Here is a 13,313-nt window from a genome sequence, read left to right as displayed (position 1 = left end):
AAATTGTCAAGGATGCAAAGAAAAGGAAATCCTTTCTCACTGTTGGTGGGGATACAAATTGGTGCAGCCACTGTGGAAAACAGTATGGGGGTTCCTCAAAAAATTAAAAATAGGACTACCATATGATTCAGCAGTCCCACTTCTGGATATATACTCGAACTGAAATCAGGATCTCATGGAGTTATCTCACACTTCTGTTCATTGTTTCACTATTCACAATAACCAAGATCTGGAAACAATCTAAGCATCCATCAATGGATGAATGGATAAAGAAAACGTGGTATATATGTAATGGAACTCTATTCAGACTTGAGAAAGAAGAAAATTCTGCTGTTTGAGAAAAATTGGATGAAACTTTAGGGCATTATGCTAAGTGAATTAAGTCAGGCAGAGGAAGACAAGTACTGTATGCTCTCACTTATATGTGGAATCTAAAAAAGCCAGTAGAGTCACCAGGGGCCAGAGGGGGGAGGGGGAAGGGGGGCGCAGAATAGGAAAGTACTGGTCAAAAGGTACCAACTTCCAGTTATAAGATTAACAAGTTCTGGGGATGTAATATACAGCATGGTGATTATAACTAATAATACTGCATTGTATATTTGATTGTTGCTCAGAGAGTTCTTTTACTTTTTTTTAGGGCTGCACCTGTGGCATATTCCCAAGCTAAGGGTTGAATCGGAGCTGCAGCTACTGGCCTATACCACAGCCACAGCAACATGGGATACAAGTCGTGTCTGTGACCTATGCCACAGCTCATGGCAATGCCAGATCCTTAACCCACTGATTGAGGTCAGGGATCGAACCCACATCCTCATGGATACCAGTTGGGTTAATAGCCCACTGAGCCACAAGAGGAACTCCCAAGAGAAGAGATCTTAAATGTTCTCGTCACAAAAAAGAAATGGTGGGAGTTCCCATTATGGTTCAGTGGGTTTAGAATCCAGCTAGTATCCATGAGGATGCAGGTTCAATCCCTGGCCTCACTCAGTGTGCTAAGGATCCAGGGTTGCCGCAAGCCGTTGTACAGGTCCCAGACAAGGCTCGGATCCTGTGGTGCTGTGGCTGTGGTGTAGGCCAGCAGCTGCAGCTCCTATTCAACTCCTAGCCTGGAAACTTCTATATGCTGTGGGTGGGCCCTAAAAGGAAAAAAAAAAAAGAAAAGGCAATTATGTAACAGGATGGAGGTGTTAGCTAACTATGGTGGTAACAGTTTCACAATATGCAGATATATCAAATCAGCACATTATACACATTAAACACATACAAGCTTGTCCATTATTTCTCAAAGCTGGGGGGAAATATCTATGCTGTAAATAACTTTGAAGTATACAATGTTGTTAACCGTAGTCACCAGGCTGTGCCTTACATCCCCAGAATGTATACCTCTTATAACTGTAGTTTGTACCCCATGACTAAAATCTCTTCATTTCCTCCACCCTCCAGCCCCTGGTAACCACAATTCTACTGTCTAATTCTGAGTTTGACTTTTTAAGATTTCACATGTAAGCAAGATCATACAGTATTTGTCTTTCTGTGTTTGACTTATTCCACTTGGCATAATGCCCTCAAGGTTCCAATTATTTTTAAATTATGGAATACAAAGCAGTGCATTTTTTTTTCACAAGGGAAACTAAAGCATAAACTAAACTTCAGGAGTATCTTCAAATGTTTTAGCCAAATGCAAAATATGTTTCCAACTAATTTCTGCAAGTTATTGTTAATCATGCAGAGTAAGACAGACACCAAAGAGAGAACTTGGTAATAAGAGAGCATATTTCATTTGGCAATTATATATTTTAGTGAATTCTATTACTCATTTTAAATTAGATACTAGTTCCTTATTACTAGACATGTTCACCCAGAGACTACAGAATTGGAAACACTAGCAAAGGCTCTGCTTCTTATAATATTAGGCAAGGGACTCTCTGCTTTGGCTTCCCCAAGTGTAGAACAAGGATAACAATATCCACTGGCAGAACTGGGCACAGGGGCCACCACATTGAGAAGCTTACAGGGTGGCATGTAGTCTGGAATCACTGGTATATTATTTTATATTCACACAGAGAGAACGCCTGTGATTGTGTCTTCTGGGGCCGCAAAAAAAGCAGGTTTATTCCATAAAAGACACACATCATCTGAGACAATACATCACAGGAGGCATGTGCAGATATTGACTGGAAGTGATGTGTTTTTTGAGTTTTATAGAACTTACAGTTATGATGATATCAAGTTGAGTTTTGTATCATTTAGAGCATCTGTTTATATAGACTGTTTTCCCACCTGTTTCTGATTCTAAAAAGCTCACCACACACTTCTTCCTCTCTCCTGTCTCTCCTGCTCTTTACTTCAGTATTCTCTCCCTCTCTCTCTCTCATGGTCATACACACTCCTACTTTCACTGAACATATATGGAAAGAAGTAGAAGACTTTAGAAGAAGAAATTTTATATCTAACTATACACAAATTTACCTCTCTCCCCCAAAAAAGCCCTTAAAATAAGAGCATAAACTTTATAAAAATTCTTCTACTTCCTTTTATGGTCATTTAAAGGAGAGGCATTTAAAGGAGGAAGGAAAGGCTGGCTTAAGGACCTAAATAACAGAGGAAGTTTAAGAAATAGAGAAAGCAAAGGGGGAATGGGGAGAGACTAAGAGAACTCAGGAAGAAAACCAAAATCATGGAAAGTGGGAAAAGACAAGGGAAGGAGGAAGGCCAGAAAAGAGGCAGTAAGGAGTTCCTGTCATGGCTCAGCAGTGAGAGAACTTGACTAGCATCCATGAGGATGTGGGTTCCATCCCTGGCCTCGCTCAGTGGGTTAAAGATCTGGCATTGCCATGAGCTGTGGTGTAGGTCGAAGATGCAGCTCAGATCCCTAGTTGCTGTGGCTCTGGCGTAGGCCTGCGGCCACAGCTCCAATTCAACCTCTAGCCTGGGAACCTCCATATGCTGTGGGTGCAGCCCTAAAGAAAGACAGAAAAAAAAAAAAGAAAGAAAGAAAGAAAAAAGAAAAAGAAAGGAAGGAAGAAAGAAAAGAGACAATAAAAGCTCAGGTCCAGAAGGTTCTAAAAACAACCTTGGAGTTCCCTGGTGGCTGAGAGGATTAAGGATGCTGCAGTTGTCCCTGCTGTGGCCCTGGTTACTGCTGTGCCACGAGTTAGATCCCTGGCTCAGGAACTTTCACATCCTGCAGATGCAACCAAAAAAGACAGACAACTTTAGTCAATATGGCCAGAGTATTGGCATGAAGAAAGCAGTGGCCTGGATTCCACCCATTTTGGGGGAATCACAGATATCTTTGGGTCTACCTCACAGCCTGGAAAAGGCAGACAAAATCTTTGCCCCTTATGAAATCCTTTTTATTTCGGATACAACTTTTTGTGTTGGCTTTAAGTAGTTTACAAAATGATGAAGCTTAAACAATTTAAGCTCTTCAAGTGCTTTTTCACACCCAGCCTTTCAAGATGGCACCCCTGGATCATTCAAAGGAAAACTAAATTAAAATTACATTAATCTCATCAAATCAGACTAGGTACTGCTTATCCCTGCCTCCAGAAGAAGGTTGTCATTTTATGAATGTCACTATCCCACTTTACACACTAAGGGAACACAACAAAACCTTCAAATAAACCCAAATAGCAACACATTTTTCAGTTCCCTTTTAATATAACTCTCAGCTCTCGGAAGGAGATCAATTAAGGTGAGGGGGTCATTTTCACCCTTATTAGGAAACAGGAACAGTTTGAAGGCTTAGTTTGAAGTCTTAATTTGAAGTTTTAGGAAATTACAAAAGAGCATTCCTTTGTAAAATTGGTTCAAGCCAGGGGAGGAGCAGGAAACCTCCCTTTCCAACCGGGTCCCCACCCAGCATCAGATTAAGATTAATGGAGAATTCTGGTGCTGACGTCACAAGGAGCCGGCGCCACTGGTGGGGGGAGGGGTCAGAAGGCGGAGGGAGGGGAGGCGATGACGCGACTGCGCAGGAGCAGAGGGCCGGCGGACGGAGAAGGCCAAAGAGGTAGATCCGGCAGCTGGCGGAGGGAGCCGCTCGACCGCGGCCAAGAGAGGGCAGTGAGCACTGCGCGTGCGCGGGGGTGTGGCTTTAGGTTTGCAGTCTTTCCGGCTCGAGAGCGTTTCTTCCCGTACGCCCTCGCCGCCTGGCAAACTCAGGCCTTCCTAGAAATGACGAAGTGGTCGCGCTCCTCCTTCTCGACCATTGCGAAATCATTGCGCCCCCGGAGTCTACCGCAGCCCTGCTGGACCTTGCACGTGTTCAGTGGCAGAGCTGAACGCAGTTGTTTCGAGTCCAAGCACGGTCAGGCTTGGCAGGGTCAGTGGGGCCTGAGGTGGAGTCGCGGGTACAGTCAGGGCACTTGACTCACGGGTGTGGACAAATGAATAACGCCGAGTTGAAAGGGGAGAAGAACTTTCAAGCTGACCACCATCTGGGTTCACTTTGTCACGGTAGAGCCCTCCAGGGAACGTGCCTCTAGATCTAATACGGCCCTTTAGCTGGTGTAGCTGCTGGAGTCTTTCGGTAAAAATTGTAAATGCGGTAATAATTACCTGTCTAATTAAATTAACTTCCCCGAGTCAAGCAGAATATGAGGTTCCTTATTGAGAACCGCGAGCAAAGGGCAAGTGATATGTGGCCTTCACGTTTAAAAACGGATCCTGGGAGTTCCCTGGTGGACTGGTTGCTAAGGATCCCACATAGTCACTACTGTGCCGGGATTTAGAAGAAAGCACACAATTCGCCAGAACAGTGCCTAAAACAGCCCACCTCTAGATCCAGCTTTTAAGTTGGCAGCCCTGATAGTCCTGCTGGGACTGAATGAGTAAATATAAACTAGTGATTAAATGTATGTATAAAACTATTTCCTTTATGTTTCTATTCTGAAAATTAGGTATATACTAAACAAAACGACAAAACAGTAACCTAGTGGATATCTCCCACTGATCCATGCTTTCCACTGAATTGCTTTTGAGATTCCAGTGATATGTATGAAAATACATTGTAAAGCAATTGTGTGTCAACTGTAAGTAGTTGCTCTCACGTTGTAGGATTTGGATACCTCTGAATTGTTTCCTGATTTGTGACTAGAAAGATCTGTCCTCTCCTGGTTTCAAGGTGTGGCAGATGAGCAATATCCGGTTCTATAATGTGTGTATGCATGTGTCACTGTCACTATGAGGAAATATTTACCTGAGACAAAACTATACTCCAGCTCCAGTGATTTTAATGTCACAATGTACATAATTTTTTTTTTTTTTTTTTTTTTTTTTTGTCTTTTTGTCGTTGTTGCTATTTCTTGGGCCGCTCCCGCGGCATATGGAGGTTCCCAGGCTAGGGGTCGAATCGGAGCTGTAGCTGCCAGCCTATGCCAGAGCCACAGCAACGCAGGATCCGAGCCGCGTCTGCAACCTACACCACAGCTCACGGCAACGCCGGATCGTTAACCCACTGAGCAAGGGCAGGGACGGAACCCGCAACCTCATGGTTCCTAGTCGGATTTGGTAACCACTGCGCCACGACGGGAACTCCATAATGTACATAATTGAAATCAATCCAAATAGCAGTTCCTCTAAAACCCCTGGTGGTGGGCCCAGAGGAAGATTGTTCTTTCAGTTACATAGTAAGGTGAATTGTTTTTATTGTTACATTTATATGTTACATTGGTCCAGGAAGAAACAGCATTACACAATAGAGCCTTTGGTTGCTGTCATGGAAAGAACACTGGATTGGACATCAGAAAAACTGGGGTTCTAATCCCACCACTGTCTATTGAGCTGTTTTTCTTCTTTGAAACAATGTAAGACCTGTTACTAAGAGTGCTGTTTATTGGAGCTCCCACTGTGGTGCACGGGATCAGCAGCTGGGACATGGGTTGGATCCCCGGCCTGGCATGGTAGGTTAAGGATCCTGTGTTGCCAAAGCTTCGGCTTAGTTTGCAGCTGTGGCTTGGATCTGATTCCTGGCTGAGAGCTCCATATGCCAGGTGGAGCTCTCTTTTGTCTTTTTAGGACCACACCTTCAGCATATGGAGGTTCCCAGGCCAGGGGGTCTAATCGGAGCTGTAGCCACCCGCCTACTCCACAGCCACAGCAATGGCAGATCAGAACCACATCTGTGACCAACACCACAGCTCACAGCAACACTGGATCCTTAACCCCCTGAGCAAGGCCAGGGATTAAACCCTCAACCTCATGGTTCCTAGTCAGATTCATTAACCACTGAGCCACGGCAGGAACTCCAAAAAAGACTGCTATTTATTGCCAAAATTATTCCATAGATTACTTATCACAGAGGTGTCAAAGGTACCTTTACAGTGGATAAATCTGGTGGGTACCCCCTTAACCATATCAAAATTAACCAAAAATTGGACAATAATTGGGGATAATGTGTCCCTTGCTGTGAAGCTTAGAGAATGAGTCAACATTATCAATGAACTATTTCTGGGAAAATATTTAACCTGAATCTAATTATAATCTAATCACTGACAACTGAAATTAAGGTCATTCTACAAAACATGTGACCTGAAATCATGAAAAATATCATAAAAGATGAAAACCCTAGGGAATTGTTCTAAATAAAAAAGACGTGACAACTACATGCAGGGAATTTGATGTGAGGTTCATTTTTATTTTATAATGTTCAAAATAACTAATACGTTCCTTAGATTCCCAGAAGCTTCCTTCTGTTCCCACTGAGAAAACTAAATATGTAGGGAACTTAAGAAAAGCTGATTCTTATTATTCCTAAAAGTTTCTTCAGTGAAAGACTGTTTGTGTTGAATATTTATTGGAAATAGAAAACACTACTAAATGAGGTCAGCTATTTCATTGCTCAAAATAAAATAATAACTCTCAATCCTTAAAAGGAAAATGGAATCATTTTTTTTTAAATGTCATTTTCAGGGACTTGTTGGGTCCTTTCTAATTTTAACTGCTTGGGCCCAGTTACAGGGAAACAAAGAAAAACAAAAATGAAGCTACTAGAAAAGCTTGAAGAAATAAATATTCTTAATATTGGCTATAAATTTCTGATTTATAACTCTTGATTTCTTGAGGTAATCACTGCATTGCACCCTCCAGAGTTCCTGAGAGCCTCCAGAAATGAGGGCCTGTACCTGAGCCCTTCACATTCAAGCCCCTGCAGCCTCACAGTTCCAAGTATATACACACACTATACTCTAGCACACTAGAATATTCTTCCTTCAATTAAGGTAGGCTTAAGATTAAATGAATAAAAAAGGGAATATGCACATAACTGAAAATCCCTGGGGTAGAATACAGGATATGGCTACAAGAAGGTGTGTACGTATGAAGTCTTGGTTTGGGTTTCTATTTCTGGTCTCTGCTCTCTTCTCTGTGGCTCCATTCTCAAGTTGGTTCTGTTTGGTAGCTCTGGGCTCACATCTCTCTCTCAGCAGTCCCAATGAGAACAAACACTTCTCTCCCCTCCCCTGACCAGGGTTACAGCCAAAGTCCTGATCTTGGCTGCTGTCCTGGACCAAGCTCTGGGAGGAAATGATGGGGGAAGGGCGGGGGTGGATGGGAGATGCTGGGGAAGAGGTCAGTTCCACCCAAACCACCTACACAGAGAATGGAGAAGTTGTGGGTCCCCAAGGGAAAACAAAAGAAGGGAAACTGGTTGCTGGGCAGGCTAAAATAACAAATGTCCACTCTATTTCTGAACACACTAAGCAGTCTCATACTGCTCTGTCCTGGCTCCTGTTTTTCTCTACCCAAAATGCTGTTCCTTGGAGTTCCTCTCGTGGCTCAGTGGAAACAAATCTGACCAGTATCCATAAGGATACAGGTTTGATCCCTGGCCTCACTCAGTGGGTTAAAGGATCCAGTGTTGCTGTGAGCTGGACTGGGACAGCGGATCCAGCATTGTAGGTCACACATGAGGGCTCGGATCCCATGTTGCTGTGGCTGTGGTGTAGGCCAGCAGCTATAGCTCTGACTCAACCACAAGCCTGGGAACCTCCATGTGCCGCGGGTGCTGCCCTATAAAGACAATAAATAGAATAAAATGCTCTTCCACACTTATCCTTCTAACATGCCTATGTAGCCTTTAAAACCCAGATGATATATCCTGTCCTTTTTGCCACCTTTGTCCATAAAATTACCCCATCCTCAAAACCATTTCTGTACCTCATACCTATTTCTGTTATTACCAGACTAAATTGAATTTTTTTCAAAACAATTGCAGTTATGCAAGTAATACATATTCACTATTAAAAATATAAAGAGTAATACACTCAAAGAGTGACACATGAACTTGGGCACCGAACTACAAACTGTTTGTTATGGGTCTTCAACAAGTCAGAAATTGAGTGTGAGTATCTAGACATTGCTATGGCAGTTGGGCAGAATAACTTATGTCTGTTGAATCTAATAATAAACAATTCAGGCTTCCTTTTTTTTTTTTTTTTTTATGACTGTACCCAAGTCATATGGAAGTTACCAAGCCAGGGGTTGAATCTGAGCCACAGCTATGGCAATGCCAGATCCCCCAGGCCACTGCACTGGGCAGAACCACACCCATGCCACCTGAATCTCTGTAGTAGGATTCTTAACCCACTGTGCTATAGCAGGAATTCCTAGGCTTGCATTTTAATTTCATCTTACTAGTAATTCATTATATATATATATATATTTATATATACATGTAGTTAACTACATATAAAAGGAATCACATTATACATATTGGGCTGGAACTTCCTTTTGTTCACTTAATACATTTTTTTTTTTTTTTTGGCTTTTTAGGTACACACCAGCAGCATATGGAAGTTCCTAGGGTAGGGATCAATTGGAGCTGCAGCTGCCAGCCTACACCACAACCATAGCAAGGCCAGATCCAAGCTGCGTCTGTGACCTACACCACAGCTCATGGCAATGCCGGATCCTTAATCCATGGAGCGAGGCCAGGGATCGAACCCACAATCCTCATGGATACTAGTTTCATTCTTTAGCACTGAGCCACAATGTGAACTCCTAATAATTTATCTCAGAGATCCAATTTTTTTTTAAAAAGTATTAGTCAAAAGTATCACATTTGGAGTTCCCATCATGGCTCAGCAGTAATGAAACTGACTAGTATCCATGAGGATTCAGGTTCAATCCCTGGCCTCTCTTAGTGGGCTAAGGATCCAGCATTTCTGTGAGCTGTGTTTGGTGTAGGTTGCAGACACATCTGGGATCTGGCAATGCTATGGCTGTGGCATAGGCTGACAGCTGCAGCTCCTATTCAACCCCTAGCCTGGGAACTTTCATATGCTGCAGGTGCGGCCATAAAAAAAAAAAGACAACAACAACAAAAAAAGTATCACATTTGTATGTCTGTGTATCATCTACAAATTCCTTGAAGGCAGAATCTGTCTTATTAATCACCATATCCCCAGTGCCTGGAATAGTGCTGTTATTTAGTTGTTAATAAATAATAAGGATTTAAAAATGAAAGAATGGTTATTCCTGCTATGGCACCGTGGGTTAAGGATCCAGCAGCATTGCTATGCCAAAGCTGTGGTGTAGGTCAAAGCTGGGGACCAGATTTGATCCCTGGCCCAAACTATCTATTCACAGCTGGCAGATGAAAAGTCCCTGAGGCCAGAACAACAGGCCTCAACCATTGGCCAACGTCAGGTAAATAATTTTTTTTTAATATATAATCATTTCACCTGACGACAATGTTCTATGCTAAGTGTTATTTGTATCACTTTGTTGGTGAGAATGCTGAACTTAAATAACTGCCTGAATAATTTATGCAAATTAATTTGCCTAAAGTTGCATGGCTATTGAGTGACAGAATTTTGCCCCCCAGTAAACTCCAGAGCCTTCCAGTACTCTCAATTATTGGGTTCCAGTTCCTCCCTGCAAGATTTTTAAAAGAGATAAAATCATCTAATATGTTTTAAAGCCCTGCCACTCCGTATAGGTCTCAGATCAGCAGTATCAGCATCACTTGGGAGTTTTTGTTTGTTTGTTTGTTTTAAGAAAGGAGGCACTCAGGCTCCACCCAGGTAATCTGTATGTATCTTAAAGCATTTCTTTTTTTTTTTTTTTTTTTTTTTTTTGTCTTTTCTAGGGCCACACCCATGGCATATGGAGGTTCCCAAGCTAGGGGTCCAATCAGAGCTGTAGCTGCTGGCCCACACCACAGCCACGGCAACTCTGGATCCCCAACCCACTGGGCAAGGCCAGGAATCGAACCCACAACCTCATGGTTGTGGATCCGATTAACCACTGAGCTACAACGGGAACTCCTCTATGTCCTAATATTCTTTAAGAAATGCTTTAAGGAGTTCCAATTGTGGCTCAGTGGTTGATGGATCTGACTAGGAACCATGAGATTGTGGGTTCGATCCCTGGCCTTGCTCAGTGGGTTGAGGATCCCGTGTTGCCGTGAGCTGTGGTATAGGTCGCAGACGTGGCTCAGATCCCATGTTGCTGTGGCTCTGGCATAGGCCAGGCAGCTACAGCTCCGATTCGACCCCTAGCCTGGGAACCTCCATATGCCATGGGAGTAGCCCAAGAAATGGCAAAAAAAAAAAAAAAAAAACAACCCCCCAAAAAAATTAGGACACGGAAAATCTCACTGTGTTGGTTTCCTATAACTGCTGTTTAAAATTACAATAAATGTGTTGGCTTAAAGCAATGCAAATTTATATTATTTTACAGTTCTATAACCCAGAAGTCCTAAATCAGTTTCACTGGGCCCAAATCCAGGTGTTTGGCAAGACTATACTCCCTTGATATGGTCTCTGGAGGGCATGACAACAAGTTGTCCTTATTCTTTTTTTTTTTTTTTTTTTTTTTTGTCTCCTTGCCATTTCTTGGGCCGCTTCACATAACTATTCATATAGTTACATGATTATTTTTCATTTAGTCCTGTGGAAGTTATGTGACAATACATTCTGCTCAGATTGCTGTCGTCATTAGAAATAGCCATTCTAGGAGTTCCTGTCATGGCTCAGTGGTCAACTAATCCGACTAGGAGCCATGAGGTTGCAGGTTCAATCCCTGGCCTTGCTCAGTGGGTTAAGGATCCGGCGTTGCCGTGAGCTGTGATGTAGGTCGAGGTAGTGTTGTCATATTTCTGCTCTAAACAGAAACTTTACTAGCAACTTCTTAAGCTTATAAGTTCTCCCTGATGACCATTAACCACAATGACTTATCCCTTCTCTGACTGTTCTTTGCACTTACTGGTCACCTTAACATTTGTCTTTGTGTGAACCCTTTCCTTTTTGCTTTGTTTTTTGTTTTGCTTTTTAGGTAAACATGTGTGGCATATGGAAATTCCCAGACTAAGGGTCAAATAAGAGCTGCAGCTGCCAGCCTATGCCACAGCCACAGCCACATGAGATCTGAGCCAAGTCTTCAAACTACGCTACAGCTTGAGGCCGTGCTGAATCCTTAACCCGCTGAGCAGGGCCAGGGATCGAAACTGTGTCCTCATGGATACTAGTCAGCTTCATTACTGCTAAGCCATGGTGGGAAATCCATCCTTTTTTAAGAGGGTACTTCCTTCTAGGTGGAGACTTAACATTTCATTTGCCCTTAGTCTAAATTAGTGTTGTGCAATGAAACTCAGTCTACTTATGGTTAACTAGTTGCTGAAGAAATCAATGAAATTTTTACCAATTGTAATTTTAGGATTAAAGAACTTGAAAGTTTAAATAATAATGAGAAGTATGCCTCCTTGAGAGTCTGCATAGACTAATGAAATGAAAACTAATTTAAAAATCAGGAATAGTGGCCCCAGGGAGGCCACAGATAATTGCATTTGTCTCTTCAATCATCCATCATCCGAAGTCTGCAGGTCTTAATAAGTAAAAATGCAACTTCAGTTATCATTAATTTCCTTTTAGAAATGAGTGCACTCAGGGTCTACTAGCAGCACTTCTGTTGAAAAAGAATATACAATATGTATTACAGATTTATCATTCCTTTTTTTCTTTGAGTGACAACTCAATCATTTACTTTCCTAATAGAACAGTCTCACTTGCCTAACTCATTGCTACTAAAGCTTTTATACAATTAAAACATATGCTTTACCCTTTCCAATTCTAGGTCCCTTATAACTCAATAGTTGTTAGTCTTTTGACTTTTTTTGTTTGTTTTTCTTTTTATGAACACACCTGTGGCATATGGAAGTTACCAGGCCAGGAATCGAATCAGAGCTGCAGCTGAGGCCTATGCCACAGCAACACCAGATCTGAGCAGCATCTGCAATGTATGCCCCAGCTTGCAGCAAGACCAGATCCTTAACCCACTGAGCCACAATGGGAACTCCATCTTTCCACATTTTAATGTTGATACTTTGGAAGTAGGTACATGGAAAAACAAATTTTTTTTCAATATAACTCAGAAATAACCATGATTTTCTTGGAACTTGACTATTAAAAGAAGAGTAAAAAAAATTTTTTTTACATCCCAGTCCTTTCTATACCACAGCTGTGGCAACACTGGATCCTTTAACCCACTCACTATGCCAGACCAGGGATCAAACCCTCATGCTGGTGCTGCAGAGATGCCATCAATCCCATTGAGCCACAGTGGGAATACCTGTCATGAATTTTTTTTTTAAACAAGTTAAAATTAATTTTTTTTCTCTTTAGGGCCACACCTGTGGCATATGGAAGTTCTGGGGCTAGGGGTTGAATTGGACAGCTGCTGGTCTATACCACAGCCACAGCCACACTGGATCCATGGTCTATACCTACACCACAGCTTGCAGTAGTGCCAGATCCTTAATACACTGAGCAGGGCCAGGGACCAAACCTGCATCCTCTGGATACTATCTTGGGTTCTTAATGAGCCAATGGGAATGCCCAAGAAGTCAAAATTTAAAACACCGTCATAGTTTGATGCGTTAATGCTAAGCGTATAAAATGTTGGCCCATCTCCTCTACCACTTTTGTTGAGGCTGAAAAGAAGAACAGTGAATATAATCATATCTATTGGATATAATCTGGGGTACAGACAGAAAGTTGTAGAATAGTCTCAGTGGTTCTGTGCTTCTGGAAATGATTGCCAAACACAGGAGGTGGGAAACAGTGGTCTATAGGGAAAAGATATCAAGAGTAGAGCAAGTACTCCTCCTTCTCCCAGAACTTCTCACTTCAATTCTTGTTAACTTTCTTCAATTAATCAAGGACCTAGAGATTAAAAAAATATATTATAAAATATATCAAGACATCACCAAGACAGTTTTTTGGTGAGGCATGGTGGGAGACTCTAAATATTAGAAAAATGTTCCATTAAGAAATAGTCTTGGGAGTTCCTGTTGTGGCGCAGCGGAAACA

The 13,313-nt window shown here is 42.2% G+C and overlaps 1 protein-coding gene across 11 annotated transcripts in view; it reads left to right on the top strand.

The window, feature by feature from the left end:
- The window catches only part of VEPH1 (ventricular zone expressed PH domain containing 1), a 364,411-nt gene that overhangs the window by 348,383 nt on the left and 2,715 nt on the right, over positions 1-13,313 (top strand). The gene's annotated exons all lie outside the window — the stretch shown is intronic.

Source organism: Sus scrofa, chromosome 13, assembly GCF_054392235.1.
Source record: "Sus scrofa isolate SSC_HxYL_T2T_F1_AM1 chromosome 13, Sscrofa_HxYL_maternal_Yorkshire_Landrace_v2.0, whole genome shotgun sequence".
Classification (NCBI taxonomy): Eukaryota; Metazoa; Chordata; class Mammalia; order Artiodactyla; family Suidae; genus Sus; species Sus scrofa.
Note: the sequence above shows the minus strand (reverse complement) of the source record. Positions and strands in the feature narration are given on the sequence as shown.